This window comes from Halichoerus grypus, chromosome 15, assembly GCF_964656455.1.
Source record: "Halichoerus grypus chromosome 15, mHalGry1.hap1.1, whole genome shotgun sequence".
NCBI lineage: Eukaryota > Metazoa > Chordata > Mammalia > Carnivora > Phocidae > Halichoerus > Halichoerus grypus.
Genome location: NC_135726.1, coordinates 48859013 through 48872158, shown reverse-complemented (window position 1 = coordinate 48872158; position 13146 = coordinate 48859013). Strand labels below are relative to the sequence as shown.

Genomic DNA, 13146 nt, shown 5'->3' with positions numbered 1-13146 from the left:
AGAGCCCCCAAATTTCAGAGCCTTCCACACATGGCCAAATGATCTTCCCCAGGGTGCCAATCCCACTCGAATGAGAAAGGACAGTCCCTTCAATGAAAGGCTTGGGAAGAATGGATATCCACATACAAAGAAGGAAACCGGACCCTTCCTTTCTACCATACACAAAAATTAACTGAAAATAGATAATGCGTCTCAACAGAGAACCTAAGACCGTGAAGCTGAGAGAGGAGAAGGGGAGAAAAGCTTCATGACATTGGATTTGGCAATGATGTCTGGGACATGACGCCAAAAGCACAGGCAACAAAAGCCAACGAGAAAACTGGGGCCATTTCAAGCTTACAGACTGTTGGCCACAGGAGAAACAATCAACTTGGGGAAAAGGAACCTACACAATGGGAAAAGATTGTAATTCTTATGTCTGGTAAGGGATTCAAATCGAGAAGATGTAAAAAACTTCTAAAATTCACAACAACAAGGAAAACAAACTACCCAAGGAAACAATCTTGAAGAGGCAAAAATCTTGAAGAGGCATTTCTCCAAAGATATGCAATGGCCACCAAGCTTCTGAGAACAGGGCTCAGCACCAGTAATCATTACAGAAAACAAATCAAAGAACAAAGACATATCATGTCACACCCGTTAGGATGGCCACCATCAACAACAATAACCAAAAGAACCCAAAACCCAAAAACCGTAAAACAACTCGTGTTGGGGAGGATCTGGAGCATGGACCCTGGCCCGATGTCAGTGAAAATGTAAAATGGCCCATCTGCCGTGGAACAAGGTGCAGAGTTTCCTCCAAAGAAAGAAATAGACTTACCATGTGATGGAGCCATCTCACTCCTGATGTTACAGCCATAAGAATTGGAAGCAACGTTACGAAGGATACTTGCACATCCCCGTTCGTTGCAGTGTTCTTCTCCAGAGTCAAGCACCCACATGTCCACACACAGAGGAATGGAGAAAGAACCGGAGGCATCTACATACAACTGAATTTTCTTCAATCTTAGAAAAGAAGGATATTCTGGCCCTTCTGCCAAGTGAAATGAGCAAGTCACAGAAAGACAAATACCTTATGATTCTCCTGACACGTGGTATCTAAAGTAGTCAAATGTATAGAAACAGAAAGAACCATGGGATCCAGTGGGGGCAGGGAAGAGGAAACGCAGAGCTGTGGGTCCAGATCTTCAGTCACAAAATGAACACGTGCTAGAGATGCGTTGTATGGCAATGAGATTCGTATACCCCCGCTCTACTGTACACTGGTGTATGGCTAATGGTAGTAAGTGTAATGTTATTGTTTTTAACCTACTATCCTTTTTAACAGATTTCTTTAAGAGAGAAAATTGGGGTGAAGAGTCTGGGGCCTTTGAAACCTTCTTGCCTTCAAAGAGGAAGTTCTGGGTGTGACAAATACAAAGTGTTGGTGGGTGAGTTTCAATTCCTGTTCTCAATCAGGCCGTTTCACCCCAGATGGTTACTTGTGGGGTCTCTGAGCCCCTCAAGAGCCCACAGTAGGGAAGCGGCTCAAAACTCCAGTGATGATCGGGACATATCAGGAGAAGGGCCGGGCAGGGATGGAAACAGGGGTAGAGGAGGTAGCAGTGTGGAAGGGGGACAGATGAAAGGATTCAAGAGAGCTGAGGAACCTAAGATGTGACATCACAAAATAAAAAGAAAGTGGGGCGCCTGGGTGGCTCAGTTGTTATGCGTCTGTCTTCGGCTCAGGTCATGATCCCAGAGTCCTGGGATCGAGCCCCGCGTCGGGCTCCCTGTTCGGCGTGAGGCTTGCTTCTCCCTCTCCCACTCCCCCTCCATGTGTTCCCTCTCTCGTTGTCTCTCTCTGTCAAATAAATAAATAAATAAAATCTTAAAAAGAAAAAAAAGAAAAAGAAAGAAAGGAAAAGAGAAAAGGGGGTGCCTGGCTGACTCAGTCCATAGAGTAGGAGACTCTTGTGGTGGTCTCAAGCTTACTTCAAAAAATAAAAATAGAAGTTCTTGGGTGGCTCAGTTGGTTAAGCATCCAACTCTTGATCTCAGCTCAGGTTTTGATCTCAGGGTTGGTGTTCCAGCCCCGTGTTGGGCTCCGTGCTGGGCATGAAGCCTACTAAAAACAATGTGTCTTCACTAAAAATAAAATTTAAAATAATGGGAATCAAAATGGCAGAATGAGGACAGGGGATGGTGTGGAGGGAGACACCTTAGATGAGCAGGTGGGGAAGCTCCTGAGTCAGGTGCTCTGTGTGGCCATGGGAGCTCCCTTGTGTTTAAGAAAACCTTTGCCTTTTCTGAAATACTAAATAGAATTAGCACCCTAAAGGGGAAGCGTCTAGCAGGCAGTGCAGAGGAGAGAGGAGGAGAGTCACTCATGGCGGTAACAAACGGTGAGGGCAAAGAGGACACTTTGCAGAGGGCACAAAACATGCCTCTTGGTTCCTCCCACTCACGGGCTCCAGGATAGGCATGGAGGGAACCCCTCCGAGCGGGCAGAGCTGCAAAGTCACAAGAAAGGGAGCAGAGCAACTGCTTCTTGGAATATCAACCATCCTCACCCAAGAGAGCCAGATGGTGCTCTGGGGCCTGTCCTCTTTCTGGGCTCAAGGGTACCCTTGGGGTTCACATTGAGAGACGGGATTTCTTACCACAGGTTTGACCCCCACGCAGCCCTGGGACGTGGTAGCCACGATGGGCTCACCAGGCCTGGGCTTGTTGAGCGGACCTTCCCTTTTTGGAGGAGTCTTTGCAGCTTGGGTCCACGAAGCCCCGGCCTCCCCCCTGCCAGTGGCCTGAGGGAACTTCCGTGCGGGGGCTGCCCTCCCGGGTCCACGTGGGCAGGGATGAAGGCACCTGATGCATCTGAAGACCCAGAGGAAGGGCCCTGGCTCCAGAGAGACCATGGAGGGGAGAGGGTGTGCGTGGAGCAACCACCCAGCGGGGCATCTCTCCTGGGGCCACCTGGAAATGTGCAGCCTGCCGTGTTCTGGCTCTTCGCCTCATCACTCACGACAACGTATTTCATCAACAGCGTCTATTACAGCTACAAGAAGTCCTGTCACTCTCAAACGAAACACAGGGACCCGGGCCTGAAGGCCCTTGAGCTCCCTTGGACCCACTGCTCCAATATTGTCGGCACTTGTCGGGTGGTTGTAACAGGAGGGCGCTGCACGCTCTCGAGGGTGAAAAGTCTGTTCCACTGCACTGCTTGGAGCACCTCGACTTCATACACAGTTTGTGACTCTGAGTCGTTTCACATTAAACCCCCTGATGGTGGGAGACATATGTCCTCAATGGGCAAGTTTGCATAAGTGTTTGAAATAGCACATAGGGGCTCCTGGGCGGCTCAGTCAGCTAAGTGTCTGCCTTCGGCTCAGGTCATGATCCCAGGTCCTGGAGTCGAGCCCCACATCGGGCCCCCTGTTCAGCGGGGAGCCTGCTTCTCCCTCTCCTCGCCACTTGTGCTCTCTCTCACTATCTCTGTCGCCCAATCTCTGTGTCTCTCTCAAATAAATAAATAAAATCTTTTCCTTTAAGATTTGTATTTATTTATTTGACAGAGACAGAGAGAGACACAGCGAGAGAGGGAACACAAGCAGGGGCAGTGGGAGAGGGAGAAGCAGGCTTCCCGCGGAGCAGGGAGCCCGATGCGGGGCTCGATCCCAGGACCCCGGGATCATGACCTGAGCCGAAGGCAGACGCTTAACGACTGAGCCACCCAGGCGCCCCCTCTGTTCAAGTCTTTTTAAATTTTCATCTCTAAACTTACATTCTATCCTTCAAGGTATTTAATCTAGTTTTTGTACATTTGTTAAGTTTGCTTTGTTTACAACTTTGGGATGCAGTGTGTTCTAACAAAACAAAATACACTCAAAATCTAGTGTATGGCTCTGTTCTATTCACCTGTCTGATAATATTATTTTATACATTTCTGTGTATGTGCGTGGTTGCTTTATCTTTTTTGTTCTTCTCCCTTTTTTTTTTTGGTTTAGGTTGTTTTATTTTTTTGTTTTGTCATTTTTTTGCTCGGTTAAAGTCTTTTTAAATTTTCTTTTTTTTTAAGTTTTTTAAATTCTTTTTTTCTCTAAAGTTACATTCTGTCCTTTCAAGGTATTTAATCTTGTTTTTGTACATATATAAGTTTTCTTTCTTTACAATTTTGGGATGCAGTTTCTTCTAATAGACCAAAATACACTCAAAATCTAGTGTATGGCTCTTTCTATTCACCCGTCTGATCATATTCTTTTTTTTTTTTTTTTTTAAGATTTTACTTATTTATTGGACAGAGAAAGAGAGCACAAGTAGGCAGAGTGGCAGGCAGAGGGAGAGGGAGAAGCAGGCTCTCCGCAGAGCAGGGAACCCAACCCGGGGCTCGATCCCAACCCTGGGACCATGACCTGAGCCGAAGGCAGACGCTTCACGACTGAGCCGCTGACTGAGCCCTCTTTCTCTTTTCTGTACTAGTAGGGGTAAGATTAGAATGTTTCACGTTTAATGTTTAAAAATCTCTCCTACCAATCGATCTAGGTCCAAAATAGTAACTCAATTTGTTTGTTGGTTCATATGGCTACTCAAGCGTTTCTTTTTCACTCCATCTGGTCCCATTTTTGTAGGTAATCACTGAATATAGGGTGTATTGATGGAATAGAATGAAACAGTAGAATATAATGAAATAGGGGCGCCTGGGTGGCTCAGTTGGTTAAGCGACTGCCTTCGGCTCAGGTCATGATCCTGGAGTCCCTGGATCGAGTCCCGCATCGGGCTCCCTGCTTCGCAGGGAGTCTGCTTCTCCCTCTGACCCTCCCCACTCTCATGTGCTCTCTCTCATTCTCTCTCTCTCAAATAAATAAATAAAATCTTAAAAAAAGAAAAAAAAGAAAAAAAAAAGAATATAATGAAATATATTGAAATAAATGAAATATGATGAAAAAACAGGAATATAATGAAACAGTAGAAATTCAGTGTACTCAGATCTGTACCTCTGAAACAAATAATGCAATATATGTTAAGAAAGAAAAAAAGAAGAAGAAGAATGTAGCAGGAGGGGAAGAATGAAGGGGGGGAAATCGGAGGGGGAGAAGAACCATGAGAGACAATGGACTCTGAAAAACAAACTGAGGGTTCTAGAGGGGAGGGGGGTGGGAGGATGGGTTAGCCTGGTGATGGGTATTGAGGAGGGCACGTTCTGCATGGAGCACTGGGTGTTATGCACAAACAATGAATCATGGAACACTATATCTAAAACTAATGATGTAATGTATGGGGATTAACATAACAATAAAAAAATTTAAAAAAAAAGAAATTCAGTGTAATTCACAGCATTAATGGTTTAAAGGAGGAACAGCGTGTGGTTTTTTCAAATGATAATTATCATTTGAAATTTGTATGTATATACATTCATTTACCTAACATTCAGCCTGAAATTCATATTGTCCCAAATGACTAATGTCCTCTCTTACACAATGCCGGAACCCCAAATGAAATGAAATGGAGCCCCACTGGCGCGTGGGACAACTGCAAGGGAAAAGCTGCTCATTTACAGAATCTCTGGAGCACCAAGAGCCATGCAGAGACTATAAAAGGCTGGGCCTCCGGGCTTGATTGTCTTTTTTGCGACCGGAGCAGACACACCCTTGGGCTATCACAATTGTACACACCCTTGGGCTATCACAATTGAATGATGTTCAGTATCAAACATTGGATCGTGGAATCAGTGGTGGAACTTGCAGCTACCTTTGTCCTGGATAAGATCAGATTCTATGTTCCTGAATTATTCAAGACATCACTGGAGAACGAATGGAAGTTCACGGATTGTTTAAAAAAGATGAGTCAGTGTCTGTTGAAGAAGAGCCTTATTTCTGTCCTGAGCAATCTTGCTTCCATTATACTCCAACTGAAGGTCGGAGAAGTCTTCCTAAATATGCCGTGTTGTTCTCGACGCAAGAAGAGCTTTGCTAAACCCACAGCTGTGGTTGTGCTTTAGCTACTCTTAAACACCTAAGCGATCTGGGTTCCTTGGGGGAATACTTAGCACCAGGAGGAGAGCAAATTACTCTACTAGCTTATCTACTGTCATGGGAGGCTTGTGTGTGTGCTCAGCTCTCTCTTCGTCAACTGTCACATTGTACCAAACTCACAAAGAAGCCTGGCTCACAAATATGAACAGAAATTTTCAAATTGAATCACTAATGTTTCGGAGCCCTAACATGGAGCTCAGTCCTATGCACCATCGCATCTGGGTGTAACCTGAAATTCTAGCCTGTGCCAACCACAAACGGTTCTATTCTGCCACAGTTCTCAGAAGGAGCTTATTTCACTGAGCCCCACTGAGCTACTGCCACACTGACCTATTTATATATCATAAAGCTAGTTTTTTATAAAAAACAATCCTAATTCTTTCAGAATTGATATAAACCTACAGGTTTTACCTTCATCAACTCTTTCTCTCCCCGCCCAGAGCACATTTCAGGTTCGTCCTGAATCTGTCTCAGATTTCAATAAAGGTTTGATTTGGTTTGGAGCCTCGGTTCTTTCTTGTTTCACACAACTGAGCAAATAAACTTCGTATCAACAAATGCAGTGTCTGCAGCCTTATTGCCCCATTCTGGCCTGACTTCTTTTCTCCTGTGTGGCTCAGGCTCTATGGCCAGGATCCGAGGAGGAGTAGGGAAAAACCACGGTGATGAGAAAGAGAGCTCCATGGGATGGGGTGGGGTGGGGTGGGGGGTCCCGCAGCCTGGGTGAGATTTGCTGCATGGAGGATGGGGTGGGGGTGACTTCCGAGGCTGATATTCTGGGGCTCAGAATCCCAGGGGCTTTGGAGATGTCTCCTCTCCCCAGGAGAAGTTCAAGGGGAGAGAAGTACAAACCATGAACTGGTCAAAGGCGTCTTTACCAGTTGTGGGGCATGTATCCCAAATTTGGCCAGAGTACAACAAGCTGATTGGCCAGGAGCCCTTCCTGCGAGTGACAACGTGATGACGCAGCATGACTCACTGCAGAAACTATAAAAGGCCGGCCCTCCGGGCTTGATCGTCTTTTTTGCGACCGGAGCGGATAAGTAAGTGTACACACCCTTCGGCTATCACAATTGAATTATGTTCAGTATCAAACGTTGGATCGTGGAATCAGTGGTGGAACTTGTAGCTACCTTTGTCCTGGATAAGATCAGATTTTATGTTCCTGAATTATTCAAGACATCACTGGAGAACCAATGGAAGTTCACAGATTGTTTAAAAAAGATGTGCCAGTGTCTGTTGAAGAAGACCCTTATTTATGTCCTGAGCAATCTTGCTTCCATTATACTCCAACTGAAGGTCGGAGAAGTCTTCCTAAATATGCCATGTTATTCTCGACGCAAGAAGAGGTTTTCTAAACCCATAGCTGTGGTTGTGCTTTAGCTACTCTTAAACACCTAAGCGATCTGGGTTCCTTGGGGGAATACTTAGCACCAGGAGGAGAGCAAATTACTTTACTAGCTTATCTACTGTCATGGGAGGCTTGTGTGTGTGCTCAGCTCTCTCCCTGAGCCTGGCCCCTTGTCCCAAACTCGCAAAGAAGACTGGCTCACAACTGTGAATGGAAACACCAAAATTGAATCACTAATGTTAAGCAGTCCTAACATGGAGCCCAGAGGCCATTGTAGAAAAAGGTCCTATGCACGTCCAACTCTGGACCCGGCCTGTGCCTACCACAAACTGCTACATTCTGCCACGGTTCTCAGATGGAAGCTTATTTTGCTGAACTCCACCTCGCAACTACCGTCTCTATATATAGTAAAGCCAGTTATTTATGCCGCACCAATCATCTTTCTCTTTTTTTAAGATTTTATTTATTTATTTATTTGACAGAGAGAGACACAGCGAGAGAGGGAACACAAGCAGGGAGAGTGGGAGAGGGAGAAGCAGGCGTCCCGCGGAGCAGGGAGCCCGATTTGGGGCTCGATCCCAGGACCCTGGGATCATGACCTGAGCCGAAGGCAGACGCTTAACGACTGATCTACGCAGGCGCCCCACCGATCATCTTTCTTTCAGAAGAACTTCCACAAGCCTGCGGGTTTACCTTCATCCACTCTATCTCCTCCCCCGCTCAGAGCACATTTACGGTTCCTCTTGATTCTGTGTCTCCCAGATTTCAAAAAGAGTTTTGTTTTGCTCTGCAGCCTCAGTTCTTTCTTTTTTGACACGAAAGAGCAAATAAACTTCTTATCCACAAGTAGAGTGTCTGCAGCCTTATTGCCCCGTCCTAGGCTGACTTCTTTCTCCTGTGTGGCTCAGGCTCTGTGGCCAGGATCCCAGGAGGAGGAGGGAAAAACCACGGTGATGAGAAAGAGAGCTCCATGCCATGGCGTAGGGTGGGCTGGGGAGGGAGGGATCCGAAGCCTGGGTGAGATTTCCCGCATGGTGGATGGGGGTGGGGGTGGTTTCTCAGCCTATATTCTGGGGCTCAGCATCCCAGGGGTTTTAGAGATGTCTTCACTCCCCGGGAGAAGTTCAAGGTGAAAGAAGTATGAACCATGAACTGGTCGAAGGCGTCTTTACCAGTTGTGGGGCATGTATCCCAAATTTGGCCAGAGTAGAGCCAGCTGGGTTGAGGACTGAGCTGGGGGAAGGAATAGAGCCCCCAAACTCAGGTTCCAGGGGACCCACATTGCAGTGTGAGCAGTGGTGAGACTCCTAAGGCTCACGAGAACGCCCCCCTTGGGTCAGGAGAGACACCGTGGAGTGGGAAAGGGTGTGAGTGGAACAACCCTCCCCGGTGAACCCCGGAGGTCCCTGGGGCTGACCTGGAAATGGGGAGCCTGCCTGTGTCGGGCTCCCTGCTCAGCGTGGAGTCTACTTCTCCCTCTCCCTCTGCCTCTTCCCCCACTCGTACTCTCTCTCATTCACATAGAAATAAATAAAATCTTGTTTAAAAAGTACATACCCCCAAAGTGATGTACACATGCAATCCACATTAAAATCCTAATGGCATGCTGGGCAGGAAGGAGAAAAAATTCATCCTTCAATTCATACGGTATCTCAACAGACCCCAAGGAGCCAGAACAATCTAGAAAGAGTAGAAGTGGGAGGCTTGTACTTCCCGATTTCAAAACATATTACTGAGCTACAGGAAACCAAAGAGTGAGGTCCTGGCGTAGACACAGAGACAGACACATAGACCAAATGAACAGAACAGAGAGCCCCCAAATTTCAGAGCCTTCCACACATGGCCAAATGATCTTCCCCAGGGTGCCAATCCCACTCGAATGAGAAAGGACAGTCCCTTCAATGAAAAGGCTTGGGAAGAATGGATATCCACATACAAAGAAGGAAACCGGACCCTTCCTTTCTACCATACACAAAAATTAACTGAAAATAGATAATGCGTCTCAACAGAGAACCTAAGACCGTGAAGCTGAGAGAGGAGAAGGGGAGAAAAGCTTCATGACATTGGATTTGGCAATGATGTCTGGGACATGACGCCAAAAGCACAGGCAACAAAAGCCAACGAGAAAACTGGGGCCATTTCAAGCTTACAGACTGTTGGCCCACAGGAGAAACAATCAACTTGGGGAAAAGGGAACCTACACAATGGGGAAAAGATTGTAATTCTTATGTCTGGTAAGGGATTCAAATCGAGAAGATGTAAAAAACTCTAAAATTCACAACAACAAGGAAAACAAACTACCCAAGGAAACAATCTTGAAGAGGCAAAAATCTTGAAGAGGCATTTCTCCAAAGATATGCAATGGCCACCAAGCTTCTGAGAACAGGCTCAGCACCAGTAATCATTACAGAAAACAAATCAAAGAACAAAGACATATCATGTCACACCCGTTAGGATGGCCACCATCAACAACAATAACCAAAAGAACCCAAAACCCAAAAACCGTAAAACAACTCGTGTTGGGGAGGATCTGGAGGCATTGGAACCCTGGCCCGATGTCAGTGAAAATGTAAAATGGCCCATCTGCCGTGGAACAAGGTGCAGAGTTTCCTCCAAAGGAAGAAATAGACTTACCATGTGATGGAGCCATCTCACTCCTGATGTTACAGCCATAAGAATTGGAAGCAACGTTACGAAGGATACTTGCACATCCCCGTTCGTTGCAGTGTTCTTCTCCAGAGTCAAGCACCCACATGTCCACACACAGAGGAATGGAGAAAGAACCGGAGGCATCTACATACAACGGAATTTTCTTCAATCTTAGAAAAGAAGGATATTCTGGCCCTTCTGCCAAGTGAAATGAGCAAGTCACAGAAAGACAAATACCCTATGATTCTCCTGACACGTGGTATCTAAAGTAGTCAAATGTATAGAAACAGAAAGAACCATGGGATCCAGTGGGGGCAGGGAAGAGGAAACGCAGAGCTGTGGGTCCAGATCTTCAGTCACAAAATGAACACGTGCTAGAGATGCGTTGTATGGCAATGAGATTCGTATACCCCCGCTCTACTGTACACTGGTGTATGGCTAATGGTAGTAAGTGTAATGTTATTGTTTTTAACCTACTATCCTTTTTAACAGATTTCTTTAAGAGAGAAAATTGGGGTGAAGAGTCTGGGGCCTTTGAAACCTTCTTGCCTTCAAAGAGGAAGTTCTGGGTGTGACAAATACAAAGTGTTGGTGGGTGAGTTTCAATTCCTGTTCTCAATCAGGCCGTTTCACCCCAGATGGTTACTTGTGGGGTCTCTGAGCCCCTCAAGAGCCCACAGTAGGGAAGCGGCTCAAAACTCCAGTGATGATCGGGACATATCAGGAGAAGGGCCGGGCAGGGATGGAAACAGGGGTAGAGGAGGTAGCAGTGTGGAAGGGGGACAGATGAAAGGATTCAAGAGAGCTGAGGAACCTAAGATGTGACATCACAAAATAAAAAGAAAGTGGGGCGCCTGGGTGGCTCAGTTGTTATGCGTCTGTCTTCGGCTCAGGTCATGATCCCAGAGTCCTGGGATCGAGCCCCGCGTCGGGCTCCCTGTTCGGCGTGAGGCTTGCTTCTCCCTCTCCCACTCCCCCTCCATGTGTTCCCTCTCTCGTTGTCTCTCTCTGTCAAATAAATAAATAAATAAAATCTTAAAAAGAAAAAAAAGAAAAAGAAAGAAAGGAAAAGAGAAAAGGGGGTGCCTGGCTGACTCAGTCCATAGAGTAGGAGACTCTTGTGGTGGTCTCAAGCTTACTTCAAAAAATAAAAATAGAAGTTCTTGGGTGGCTCAGTTGGTTAAGCATCCAACTCTTGATCTCAGCTCAGGTTTTGATCTCAGGGTTGGTGTTCCAGCCCCGTGTTGGGCTCCGTGCTGGGCATGAAGCCTACTAAAAACAATGTGTCTTCACTAAAAATAAAATTTAAAATAATGGGAATCAAAATGGCAGAATGAGGACAGGGGATGGTGTGGAGGGAGACACCTTAGATGAGCAGGTGGGGAAGCTCCTGAGTCAGGTGCTCTGTGTGGCCATGGGAGCTCCCTTGTGTTTAAGAAAACCTTTGCCTTTTCTGAAATACTAAATAGAATTAGCACCCTAAAGGGGAAGCGTCTAGCAGGCAGTGCAGAGGAGAGAGGAGGAGAGTCACTCATGGCGGTAACAAACGGTGAGGGCAAAGAGGACACTTTGCAGAGGGCACAAAACATGCCTCTTGGTTCCTCCCACTCACGGGCTCCAGGATAGGCATGGAGGGAACCCCTCCGAGCGGGCAGAGCTGCAAAGTCACAAGAAAGGGAGCAGAGCAACTGCTTCTTGGAATATCAACCATCCTCACCCAAGAGAGCCAGATGGTGCTCTGGGGCCTGTCCTCTTTCTGGGCTCAAGGGTACCCTTGGGGTTCACATTGAGAGACGGGATTTCTTACCACAGGTTTGACCCCCACGCAGCCCTGGGACGTGGTAGCCACGATGGGCTCACCAGGCCTGGGCTTGTTGAGCGGACCTTCCCTTTTTGGAGGAGTCTTTGCAGCTTGGGTCCACGAAGCCCCGGCCTCCCCCCTGCCAGTGGCCTGAGGGAACTTCCGTGCGGGGGCTGCCCTCCCGGGTCCACGTGGGCAGGGATGAAGGCACCTGATGCATCTGAAGACCCAGAGGAAGGGCCCTGGCTCCAGAGAGACCATGGAGGGGAGAGGGTGTGCGTGGAGCAACCACCCAGCGGGGCATCTCTCCTGGGGCCACCTGGAAATGTGCAGCCTGCCGTGTTCTGGCTCTTCGCCTCATCACTCACGACAACGTATTTCATCAACAGCGTCTATTACAGCTACAAGAAGTCCTGTCACTCTCAAACGAAACACAGGGACCCGGGCCTGAAGGCCCTTGAGCTCCCTTGGACCCACTGCTCCAATATTGTCGGCACTTGTCGGCTGGTTGTAACAGGAGGGCGCTGCACGCTCTCGAGGGTGAAAAGTCTGTTCCACTGCACTGCTTGGAGCACCTCGACTTCATACACAGTTTGTGACTCTGAGTCGTTTCACATTAAACCCCCTGATGGTGGGAGACATATGTCCTCAATGGGCAAGTTTGCATAAGTGTTTGAAATAGCACATAGGGGCTCCTGGGCGGCTCAGTCAGCTAAGTGTCTGCCTTCGGCTCAGGTCATGATCCCAGGTCCTGGAGTCGAGCCCCACATCGGGCCCCCTGTTCAGCGGGGAGCCTGCTTCTCCCTCTCCTCGCCACTTGTGCTCTCTCTCACTATCTCTGTCGCCCAATCTCTGTGTCTCTCTCAAATAAATAAATAAAATCTTTTCCTTTAAGATTTGTATTTATTTATTTGACAGAGACAGAGAGAGACACAGCGAGAGAGGGAACACAAGCAGGGGCAGTGGGAGAGGGAGAAGCAGGCTTCCCGCGGAGCAGGGAGCCCGATGCGGGGCTCGATCCCAGGACCCCGGGATCATGACCTGAGCCGAAGGCAGACGCTTAACGACTGAGCCACCCAGGCGCCCCCTCTGTTCAAGTCTTTTTAAATTTTCATCTCTAAACTTACATTCTATCCTTCAAGGTATTTAATCTAGTTTTTGTACATTTGTTAAGTTTGCTTTGTTTACAACTTTGGGATGCAGTGTGTTCTAACAAAACAAAATACACTCAAAATCTAGTGTATGGCTCTGTTCTATTCACCTGTCTGATAATATTATTTTATACATTTCTGTGTATGTGCGTGGTTGCTTTATCTTTTTTGTTCTTCTCCCTT

General features: G+C 47.2%; 1 long non-coding RNA gene across 1 annotated transcript; it reads right to left on the bottom strand.

Annotated features, from left to right (window-relative positions):
* Window positions 1–4202: 4202 nt before the first annotated feature.
* LOC144380251 (uncharacterized) lies at window positions 4203–12805 on the bottom strand. Its single transcript, XR_013444234.1, has 2 exons — window positions 8920–12805; window positions 4203–8273 (listed from the first exon to the last, which is right to left on the bottom strand). It is a non-coding gene; the product is annotated as an uncharacterized LOC144380251 (long non-coding RNA).
* Window positions 12806–13146: the final 341 nt, after the last annotated feature.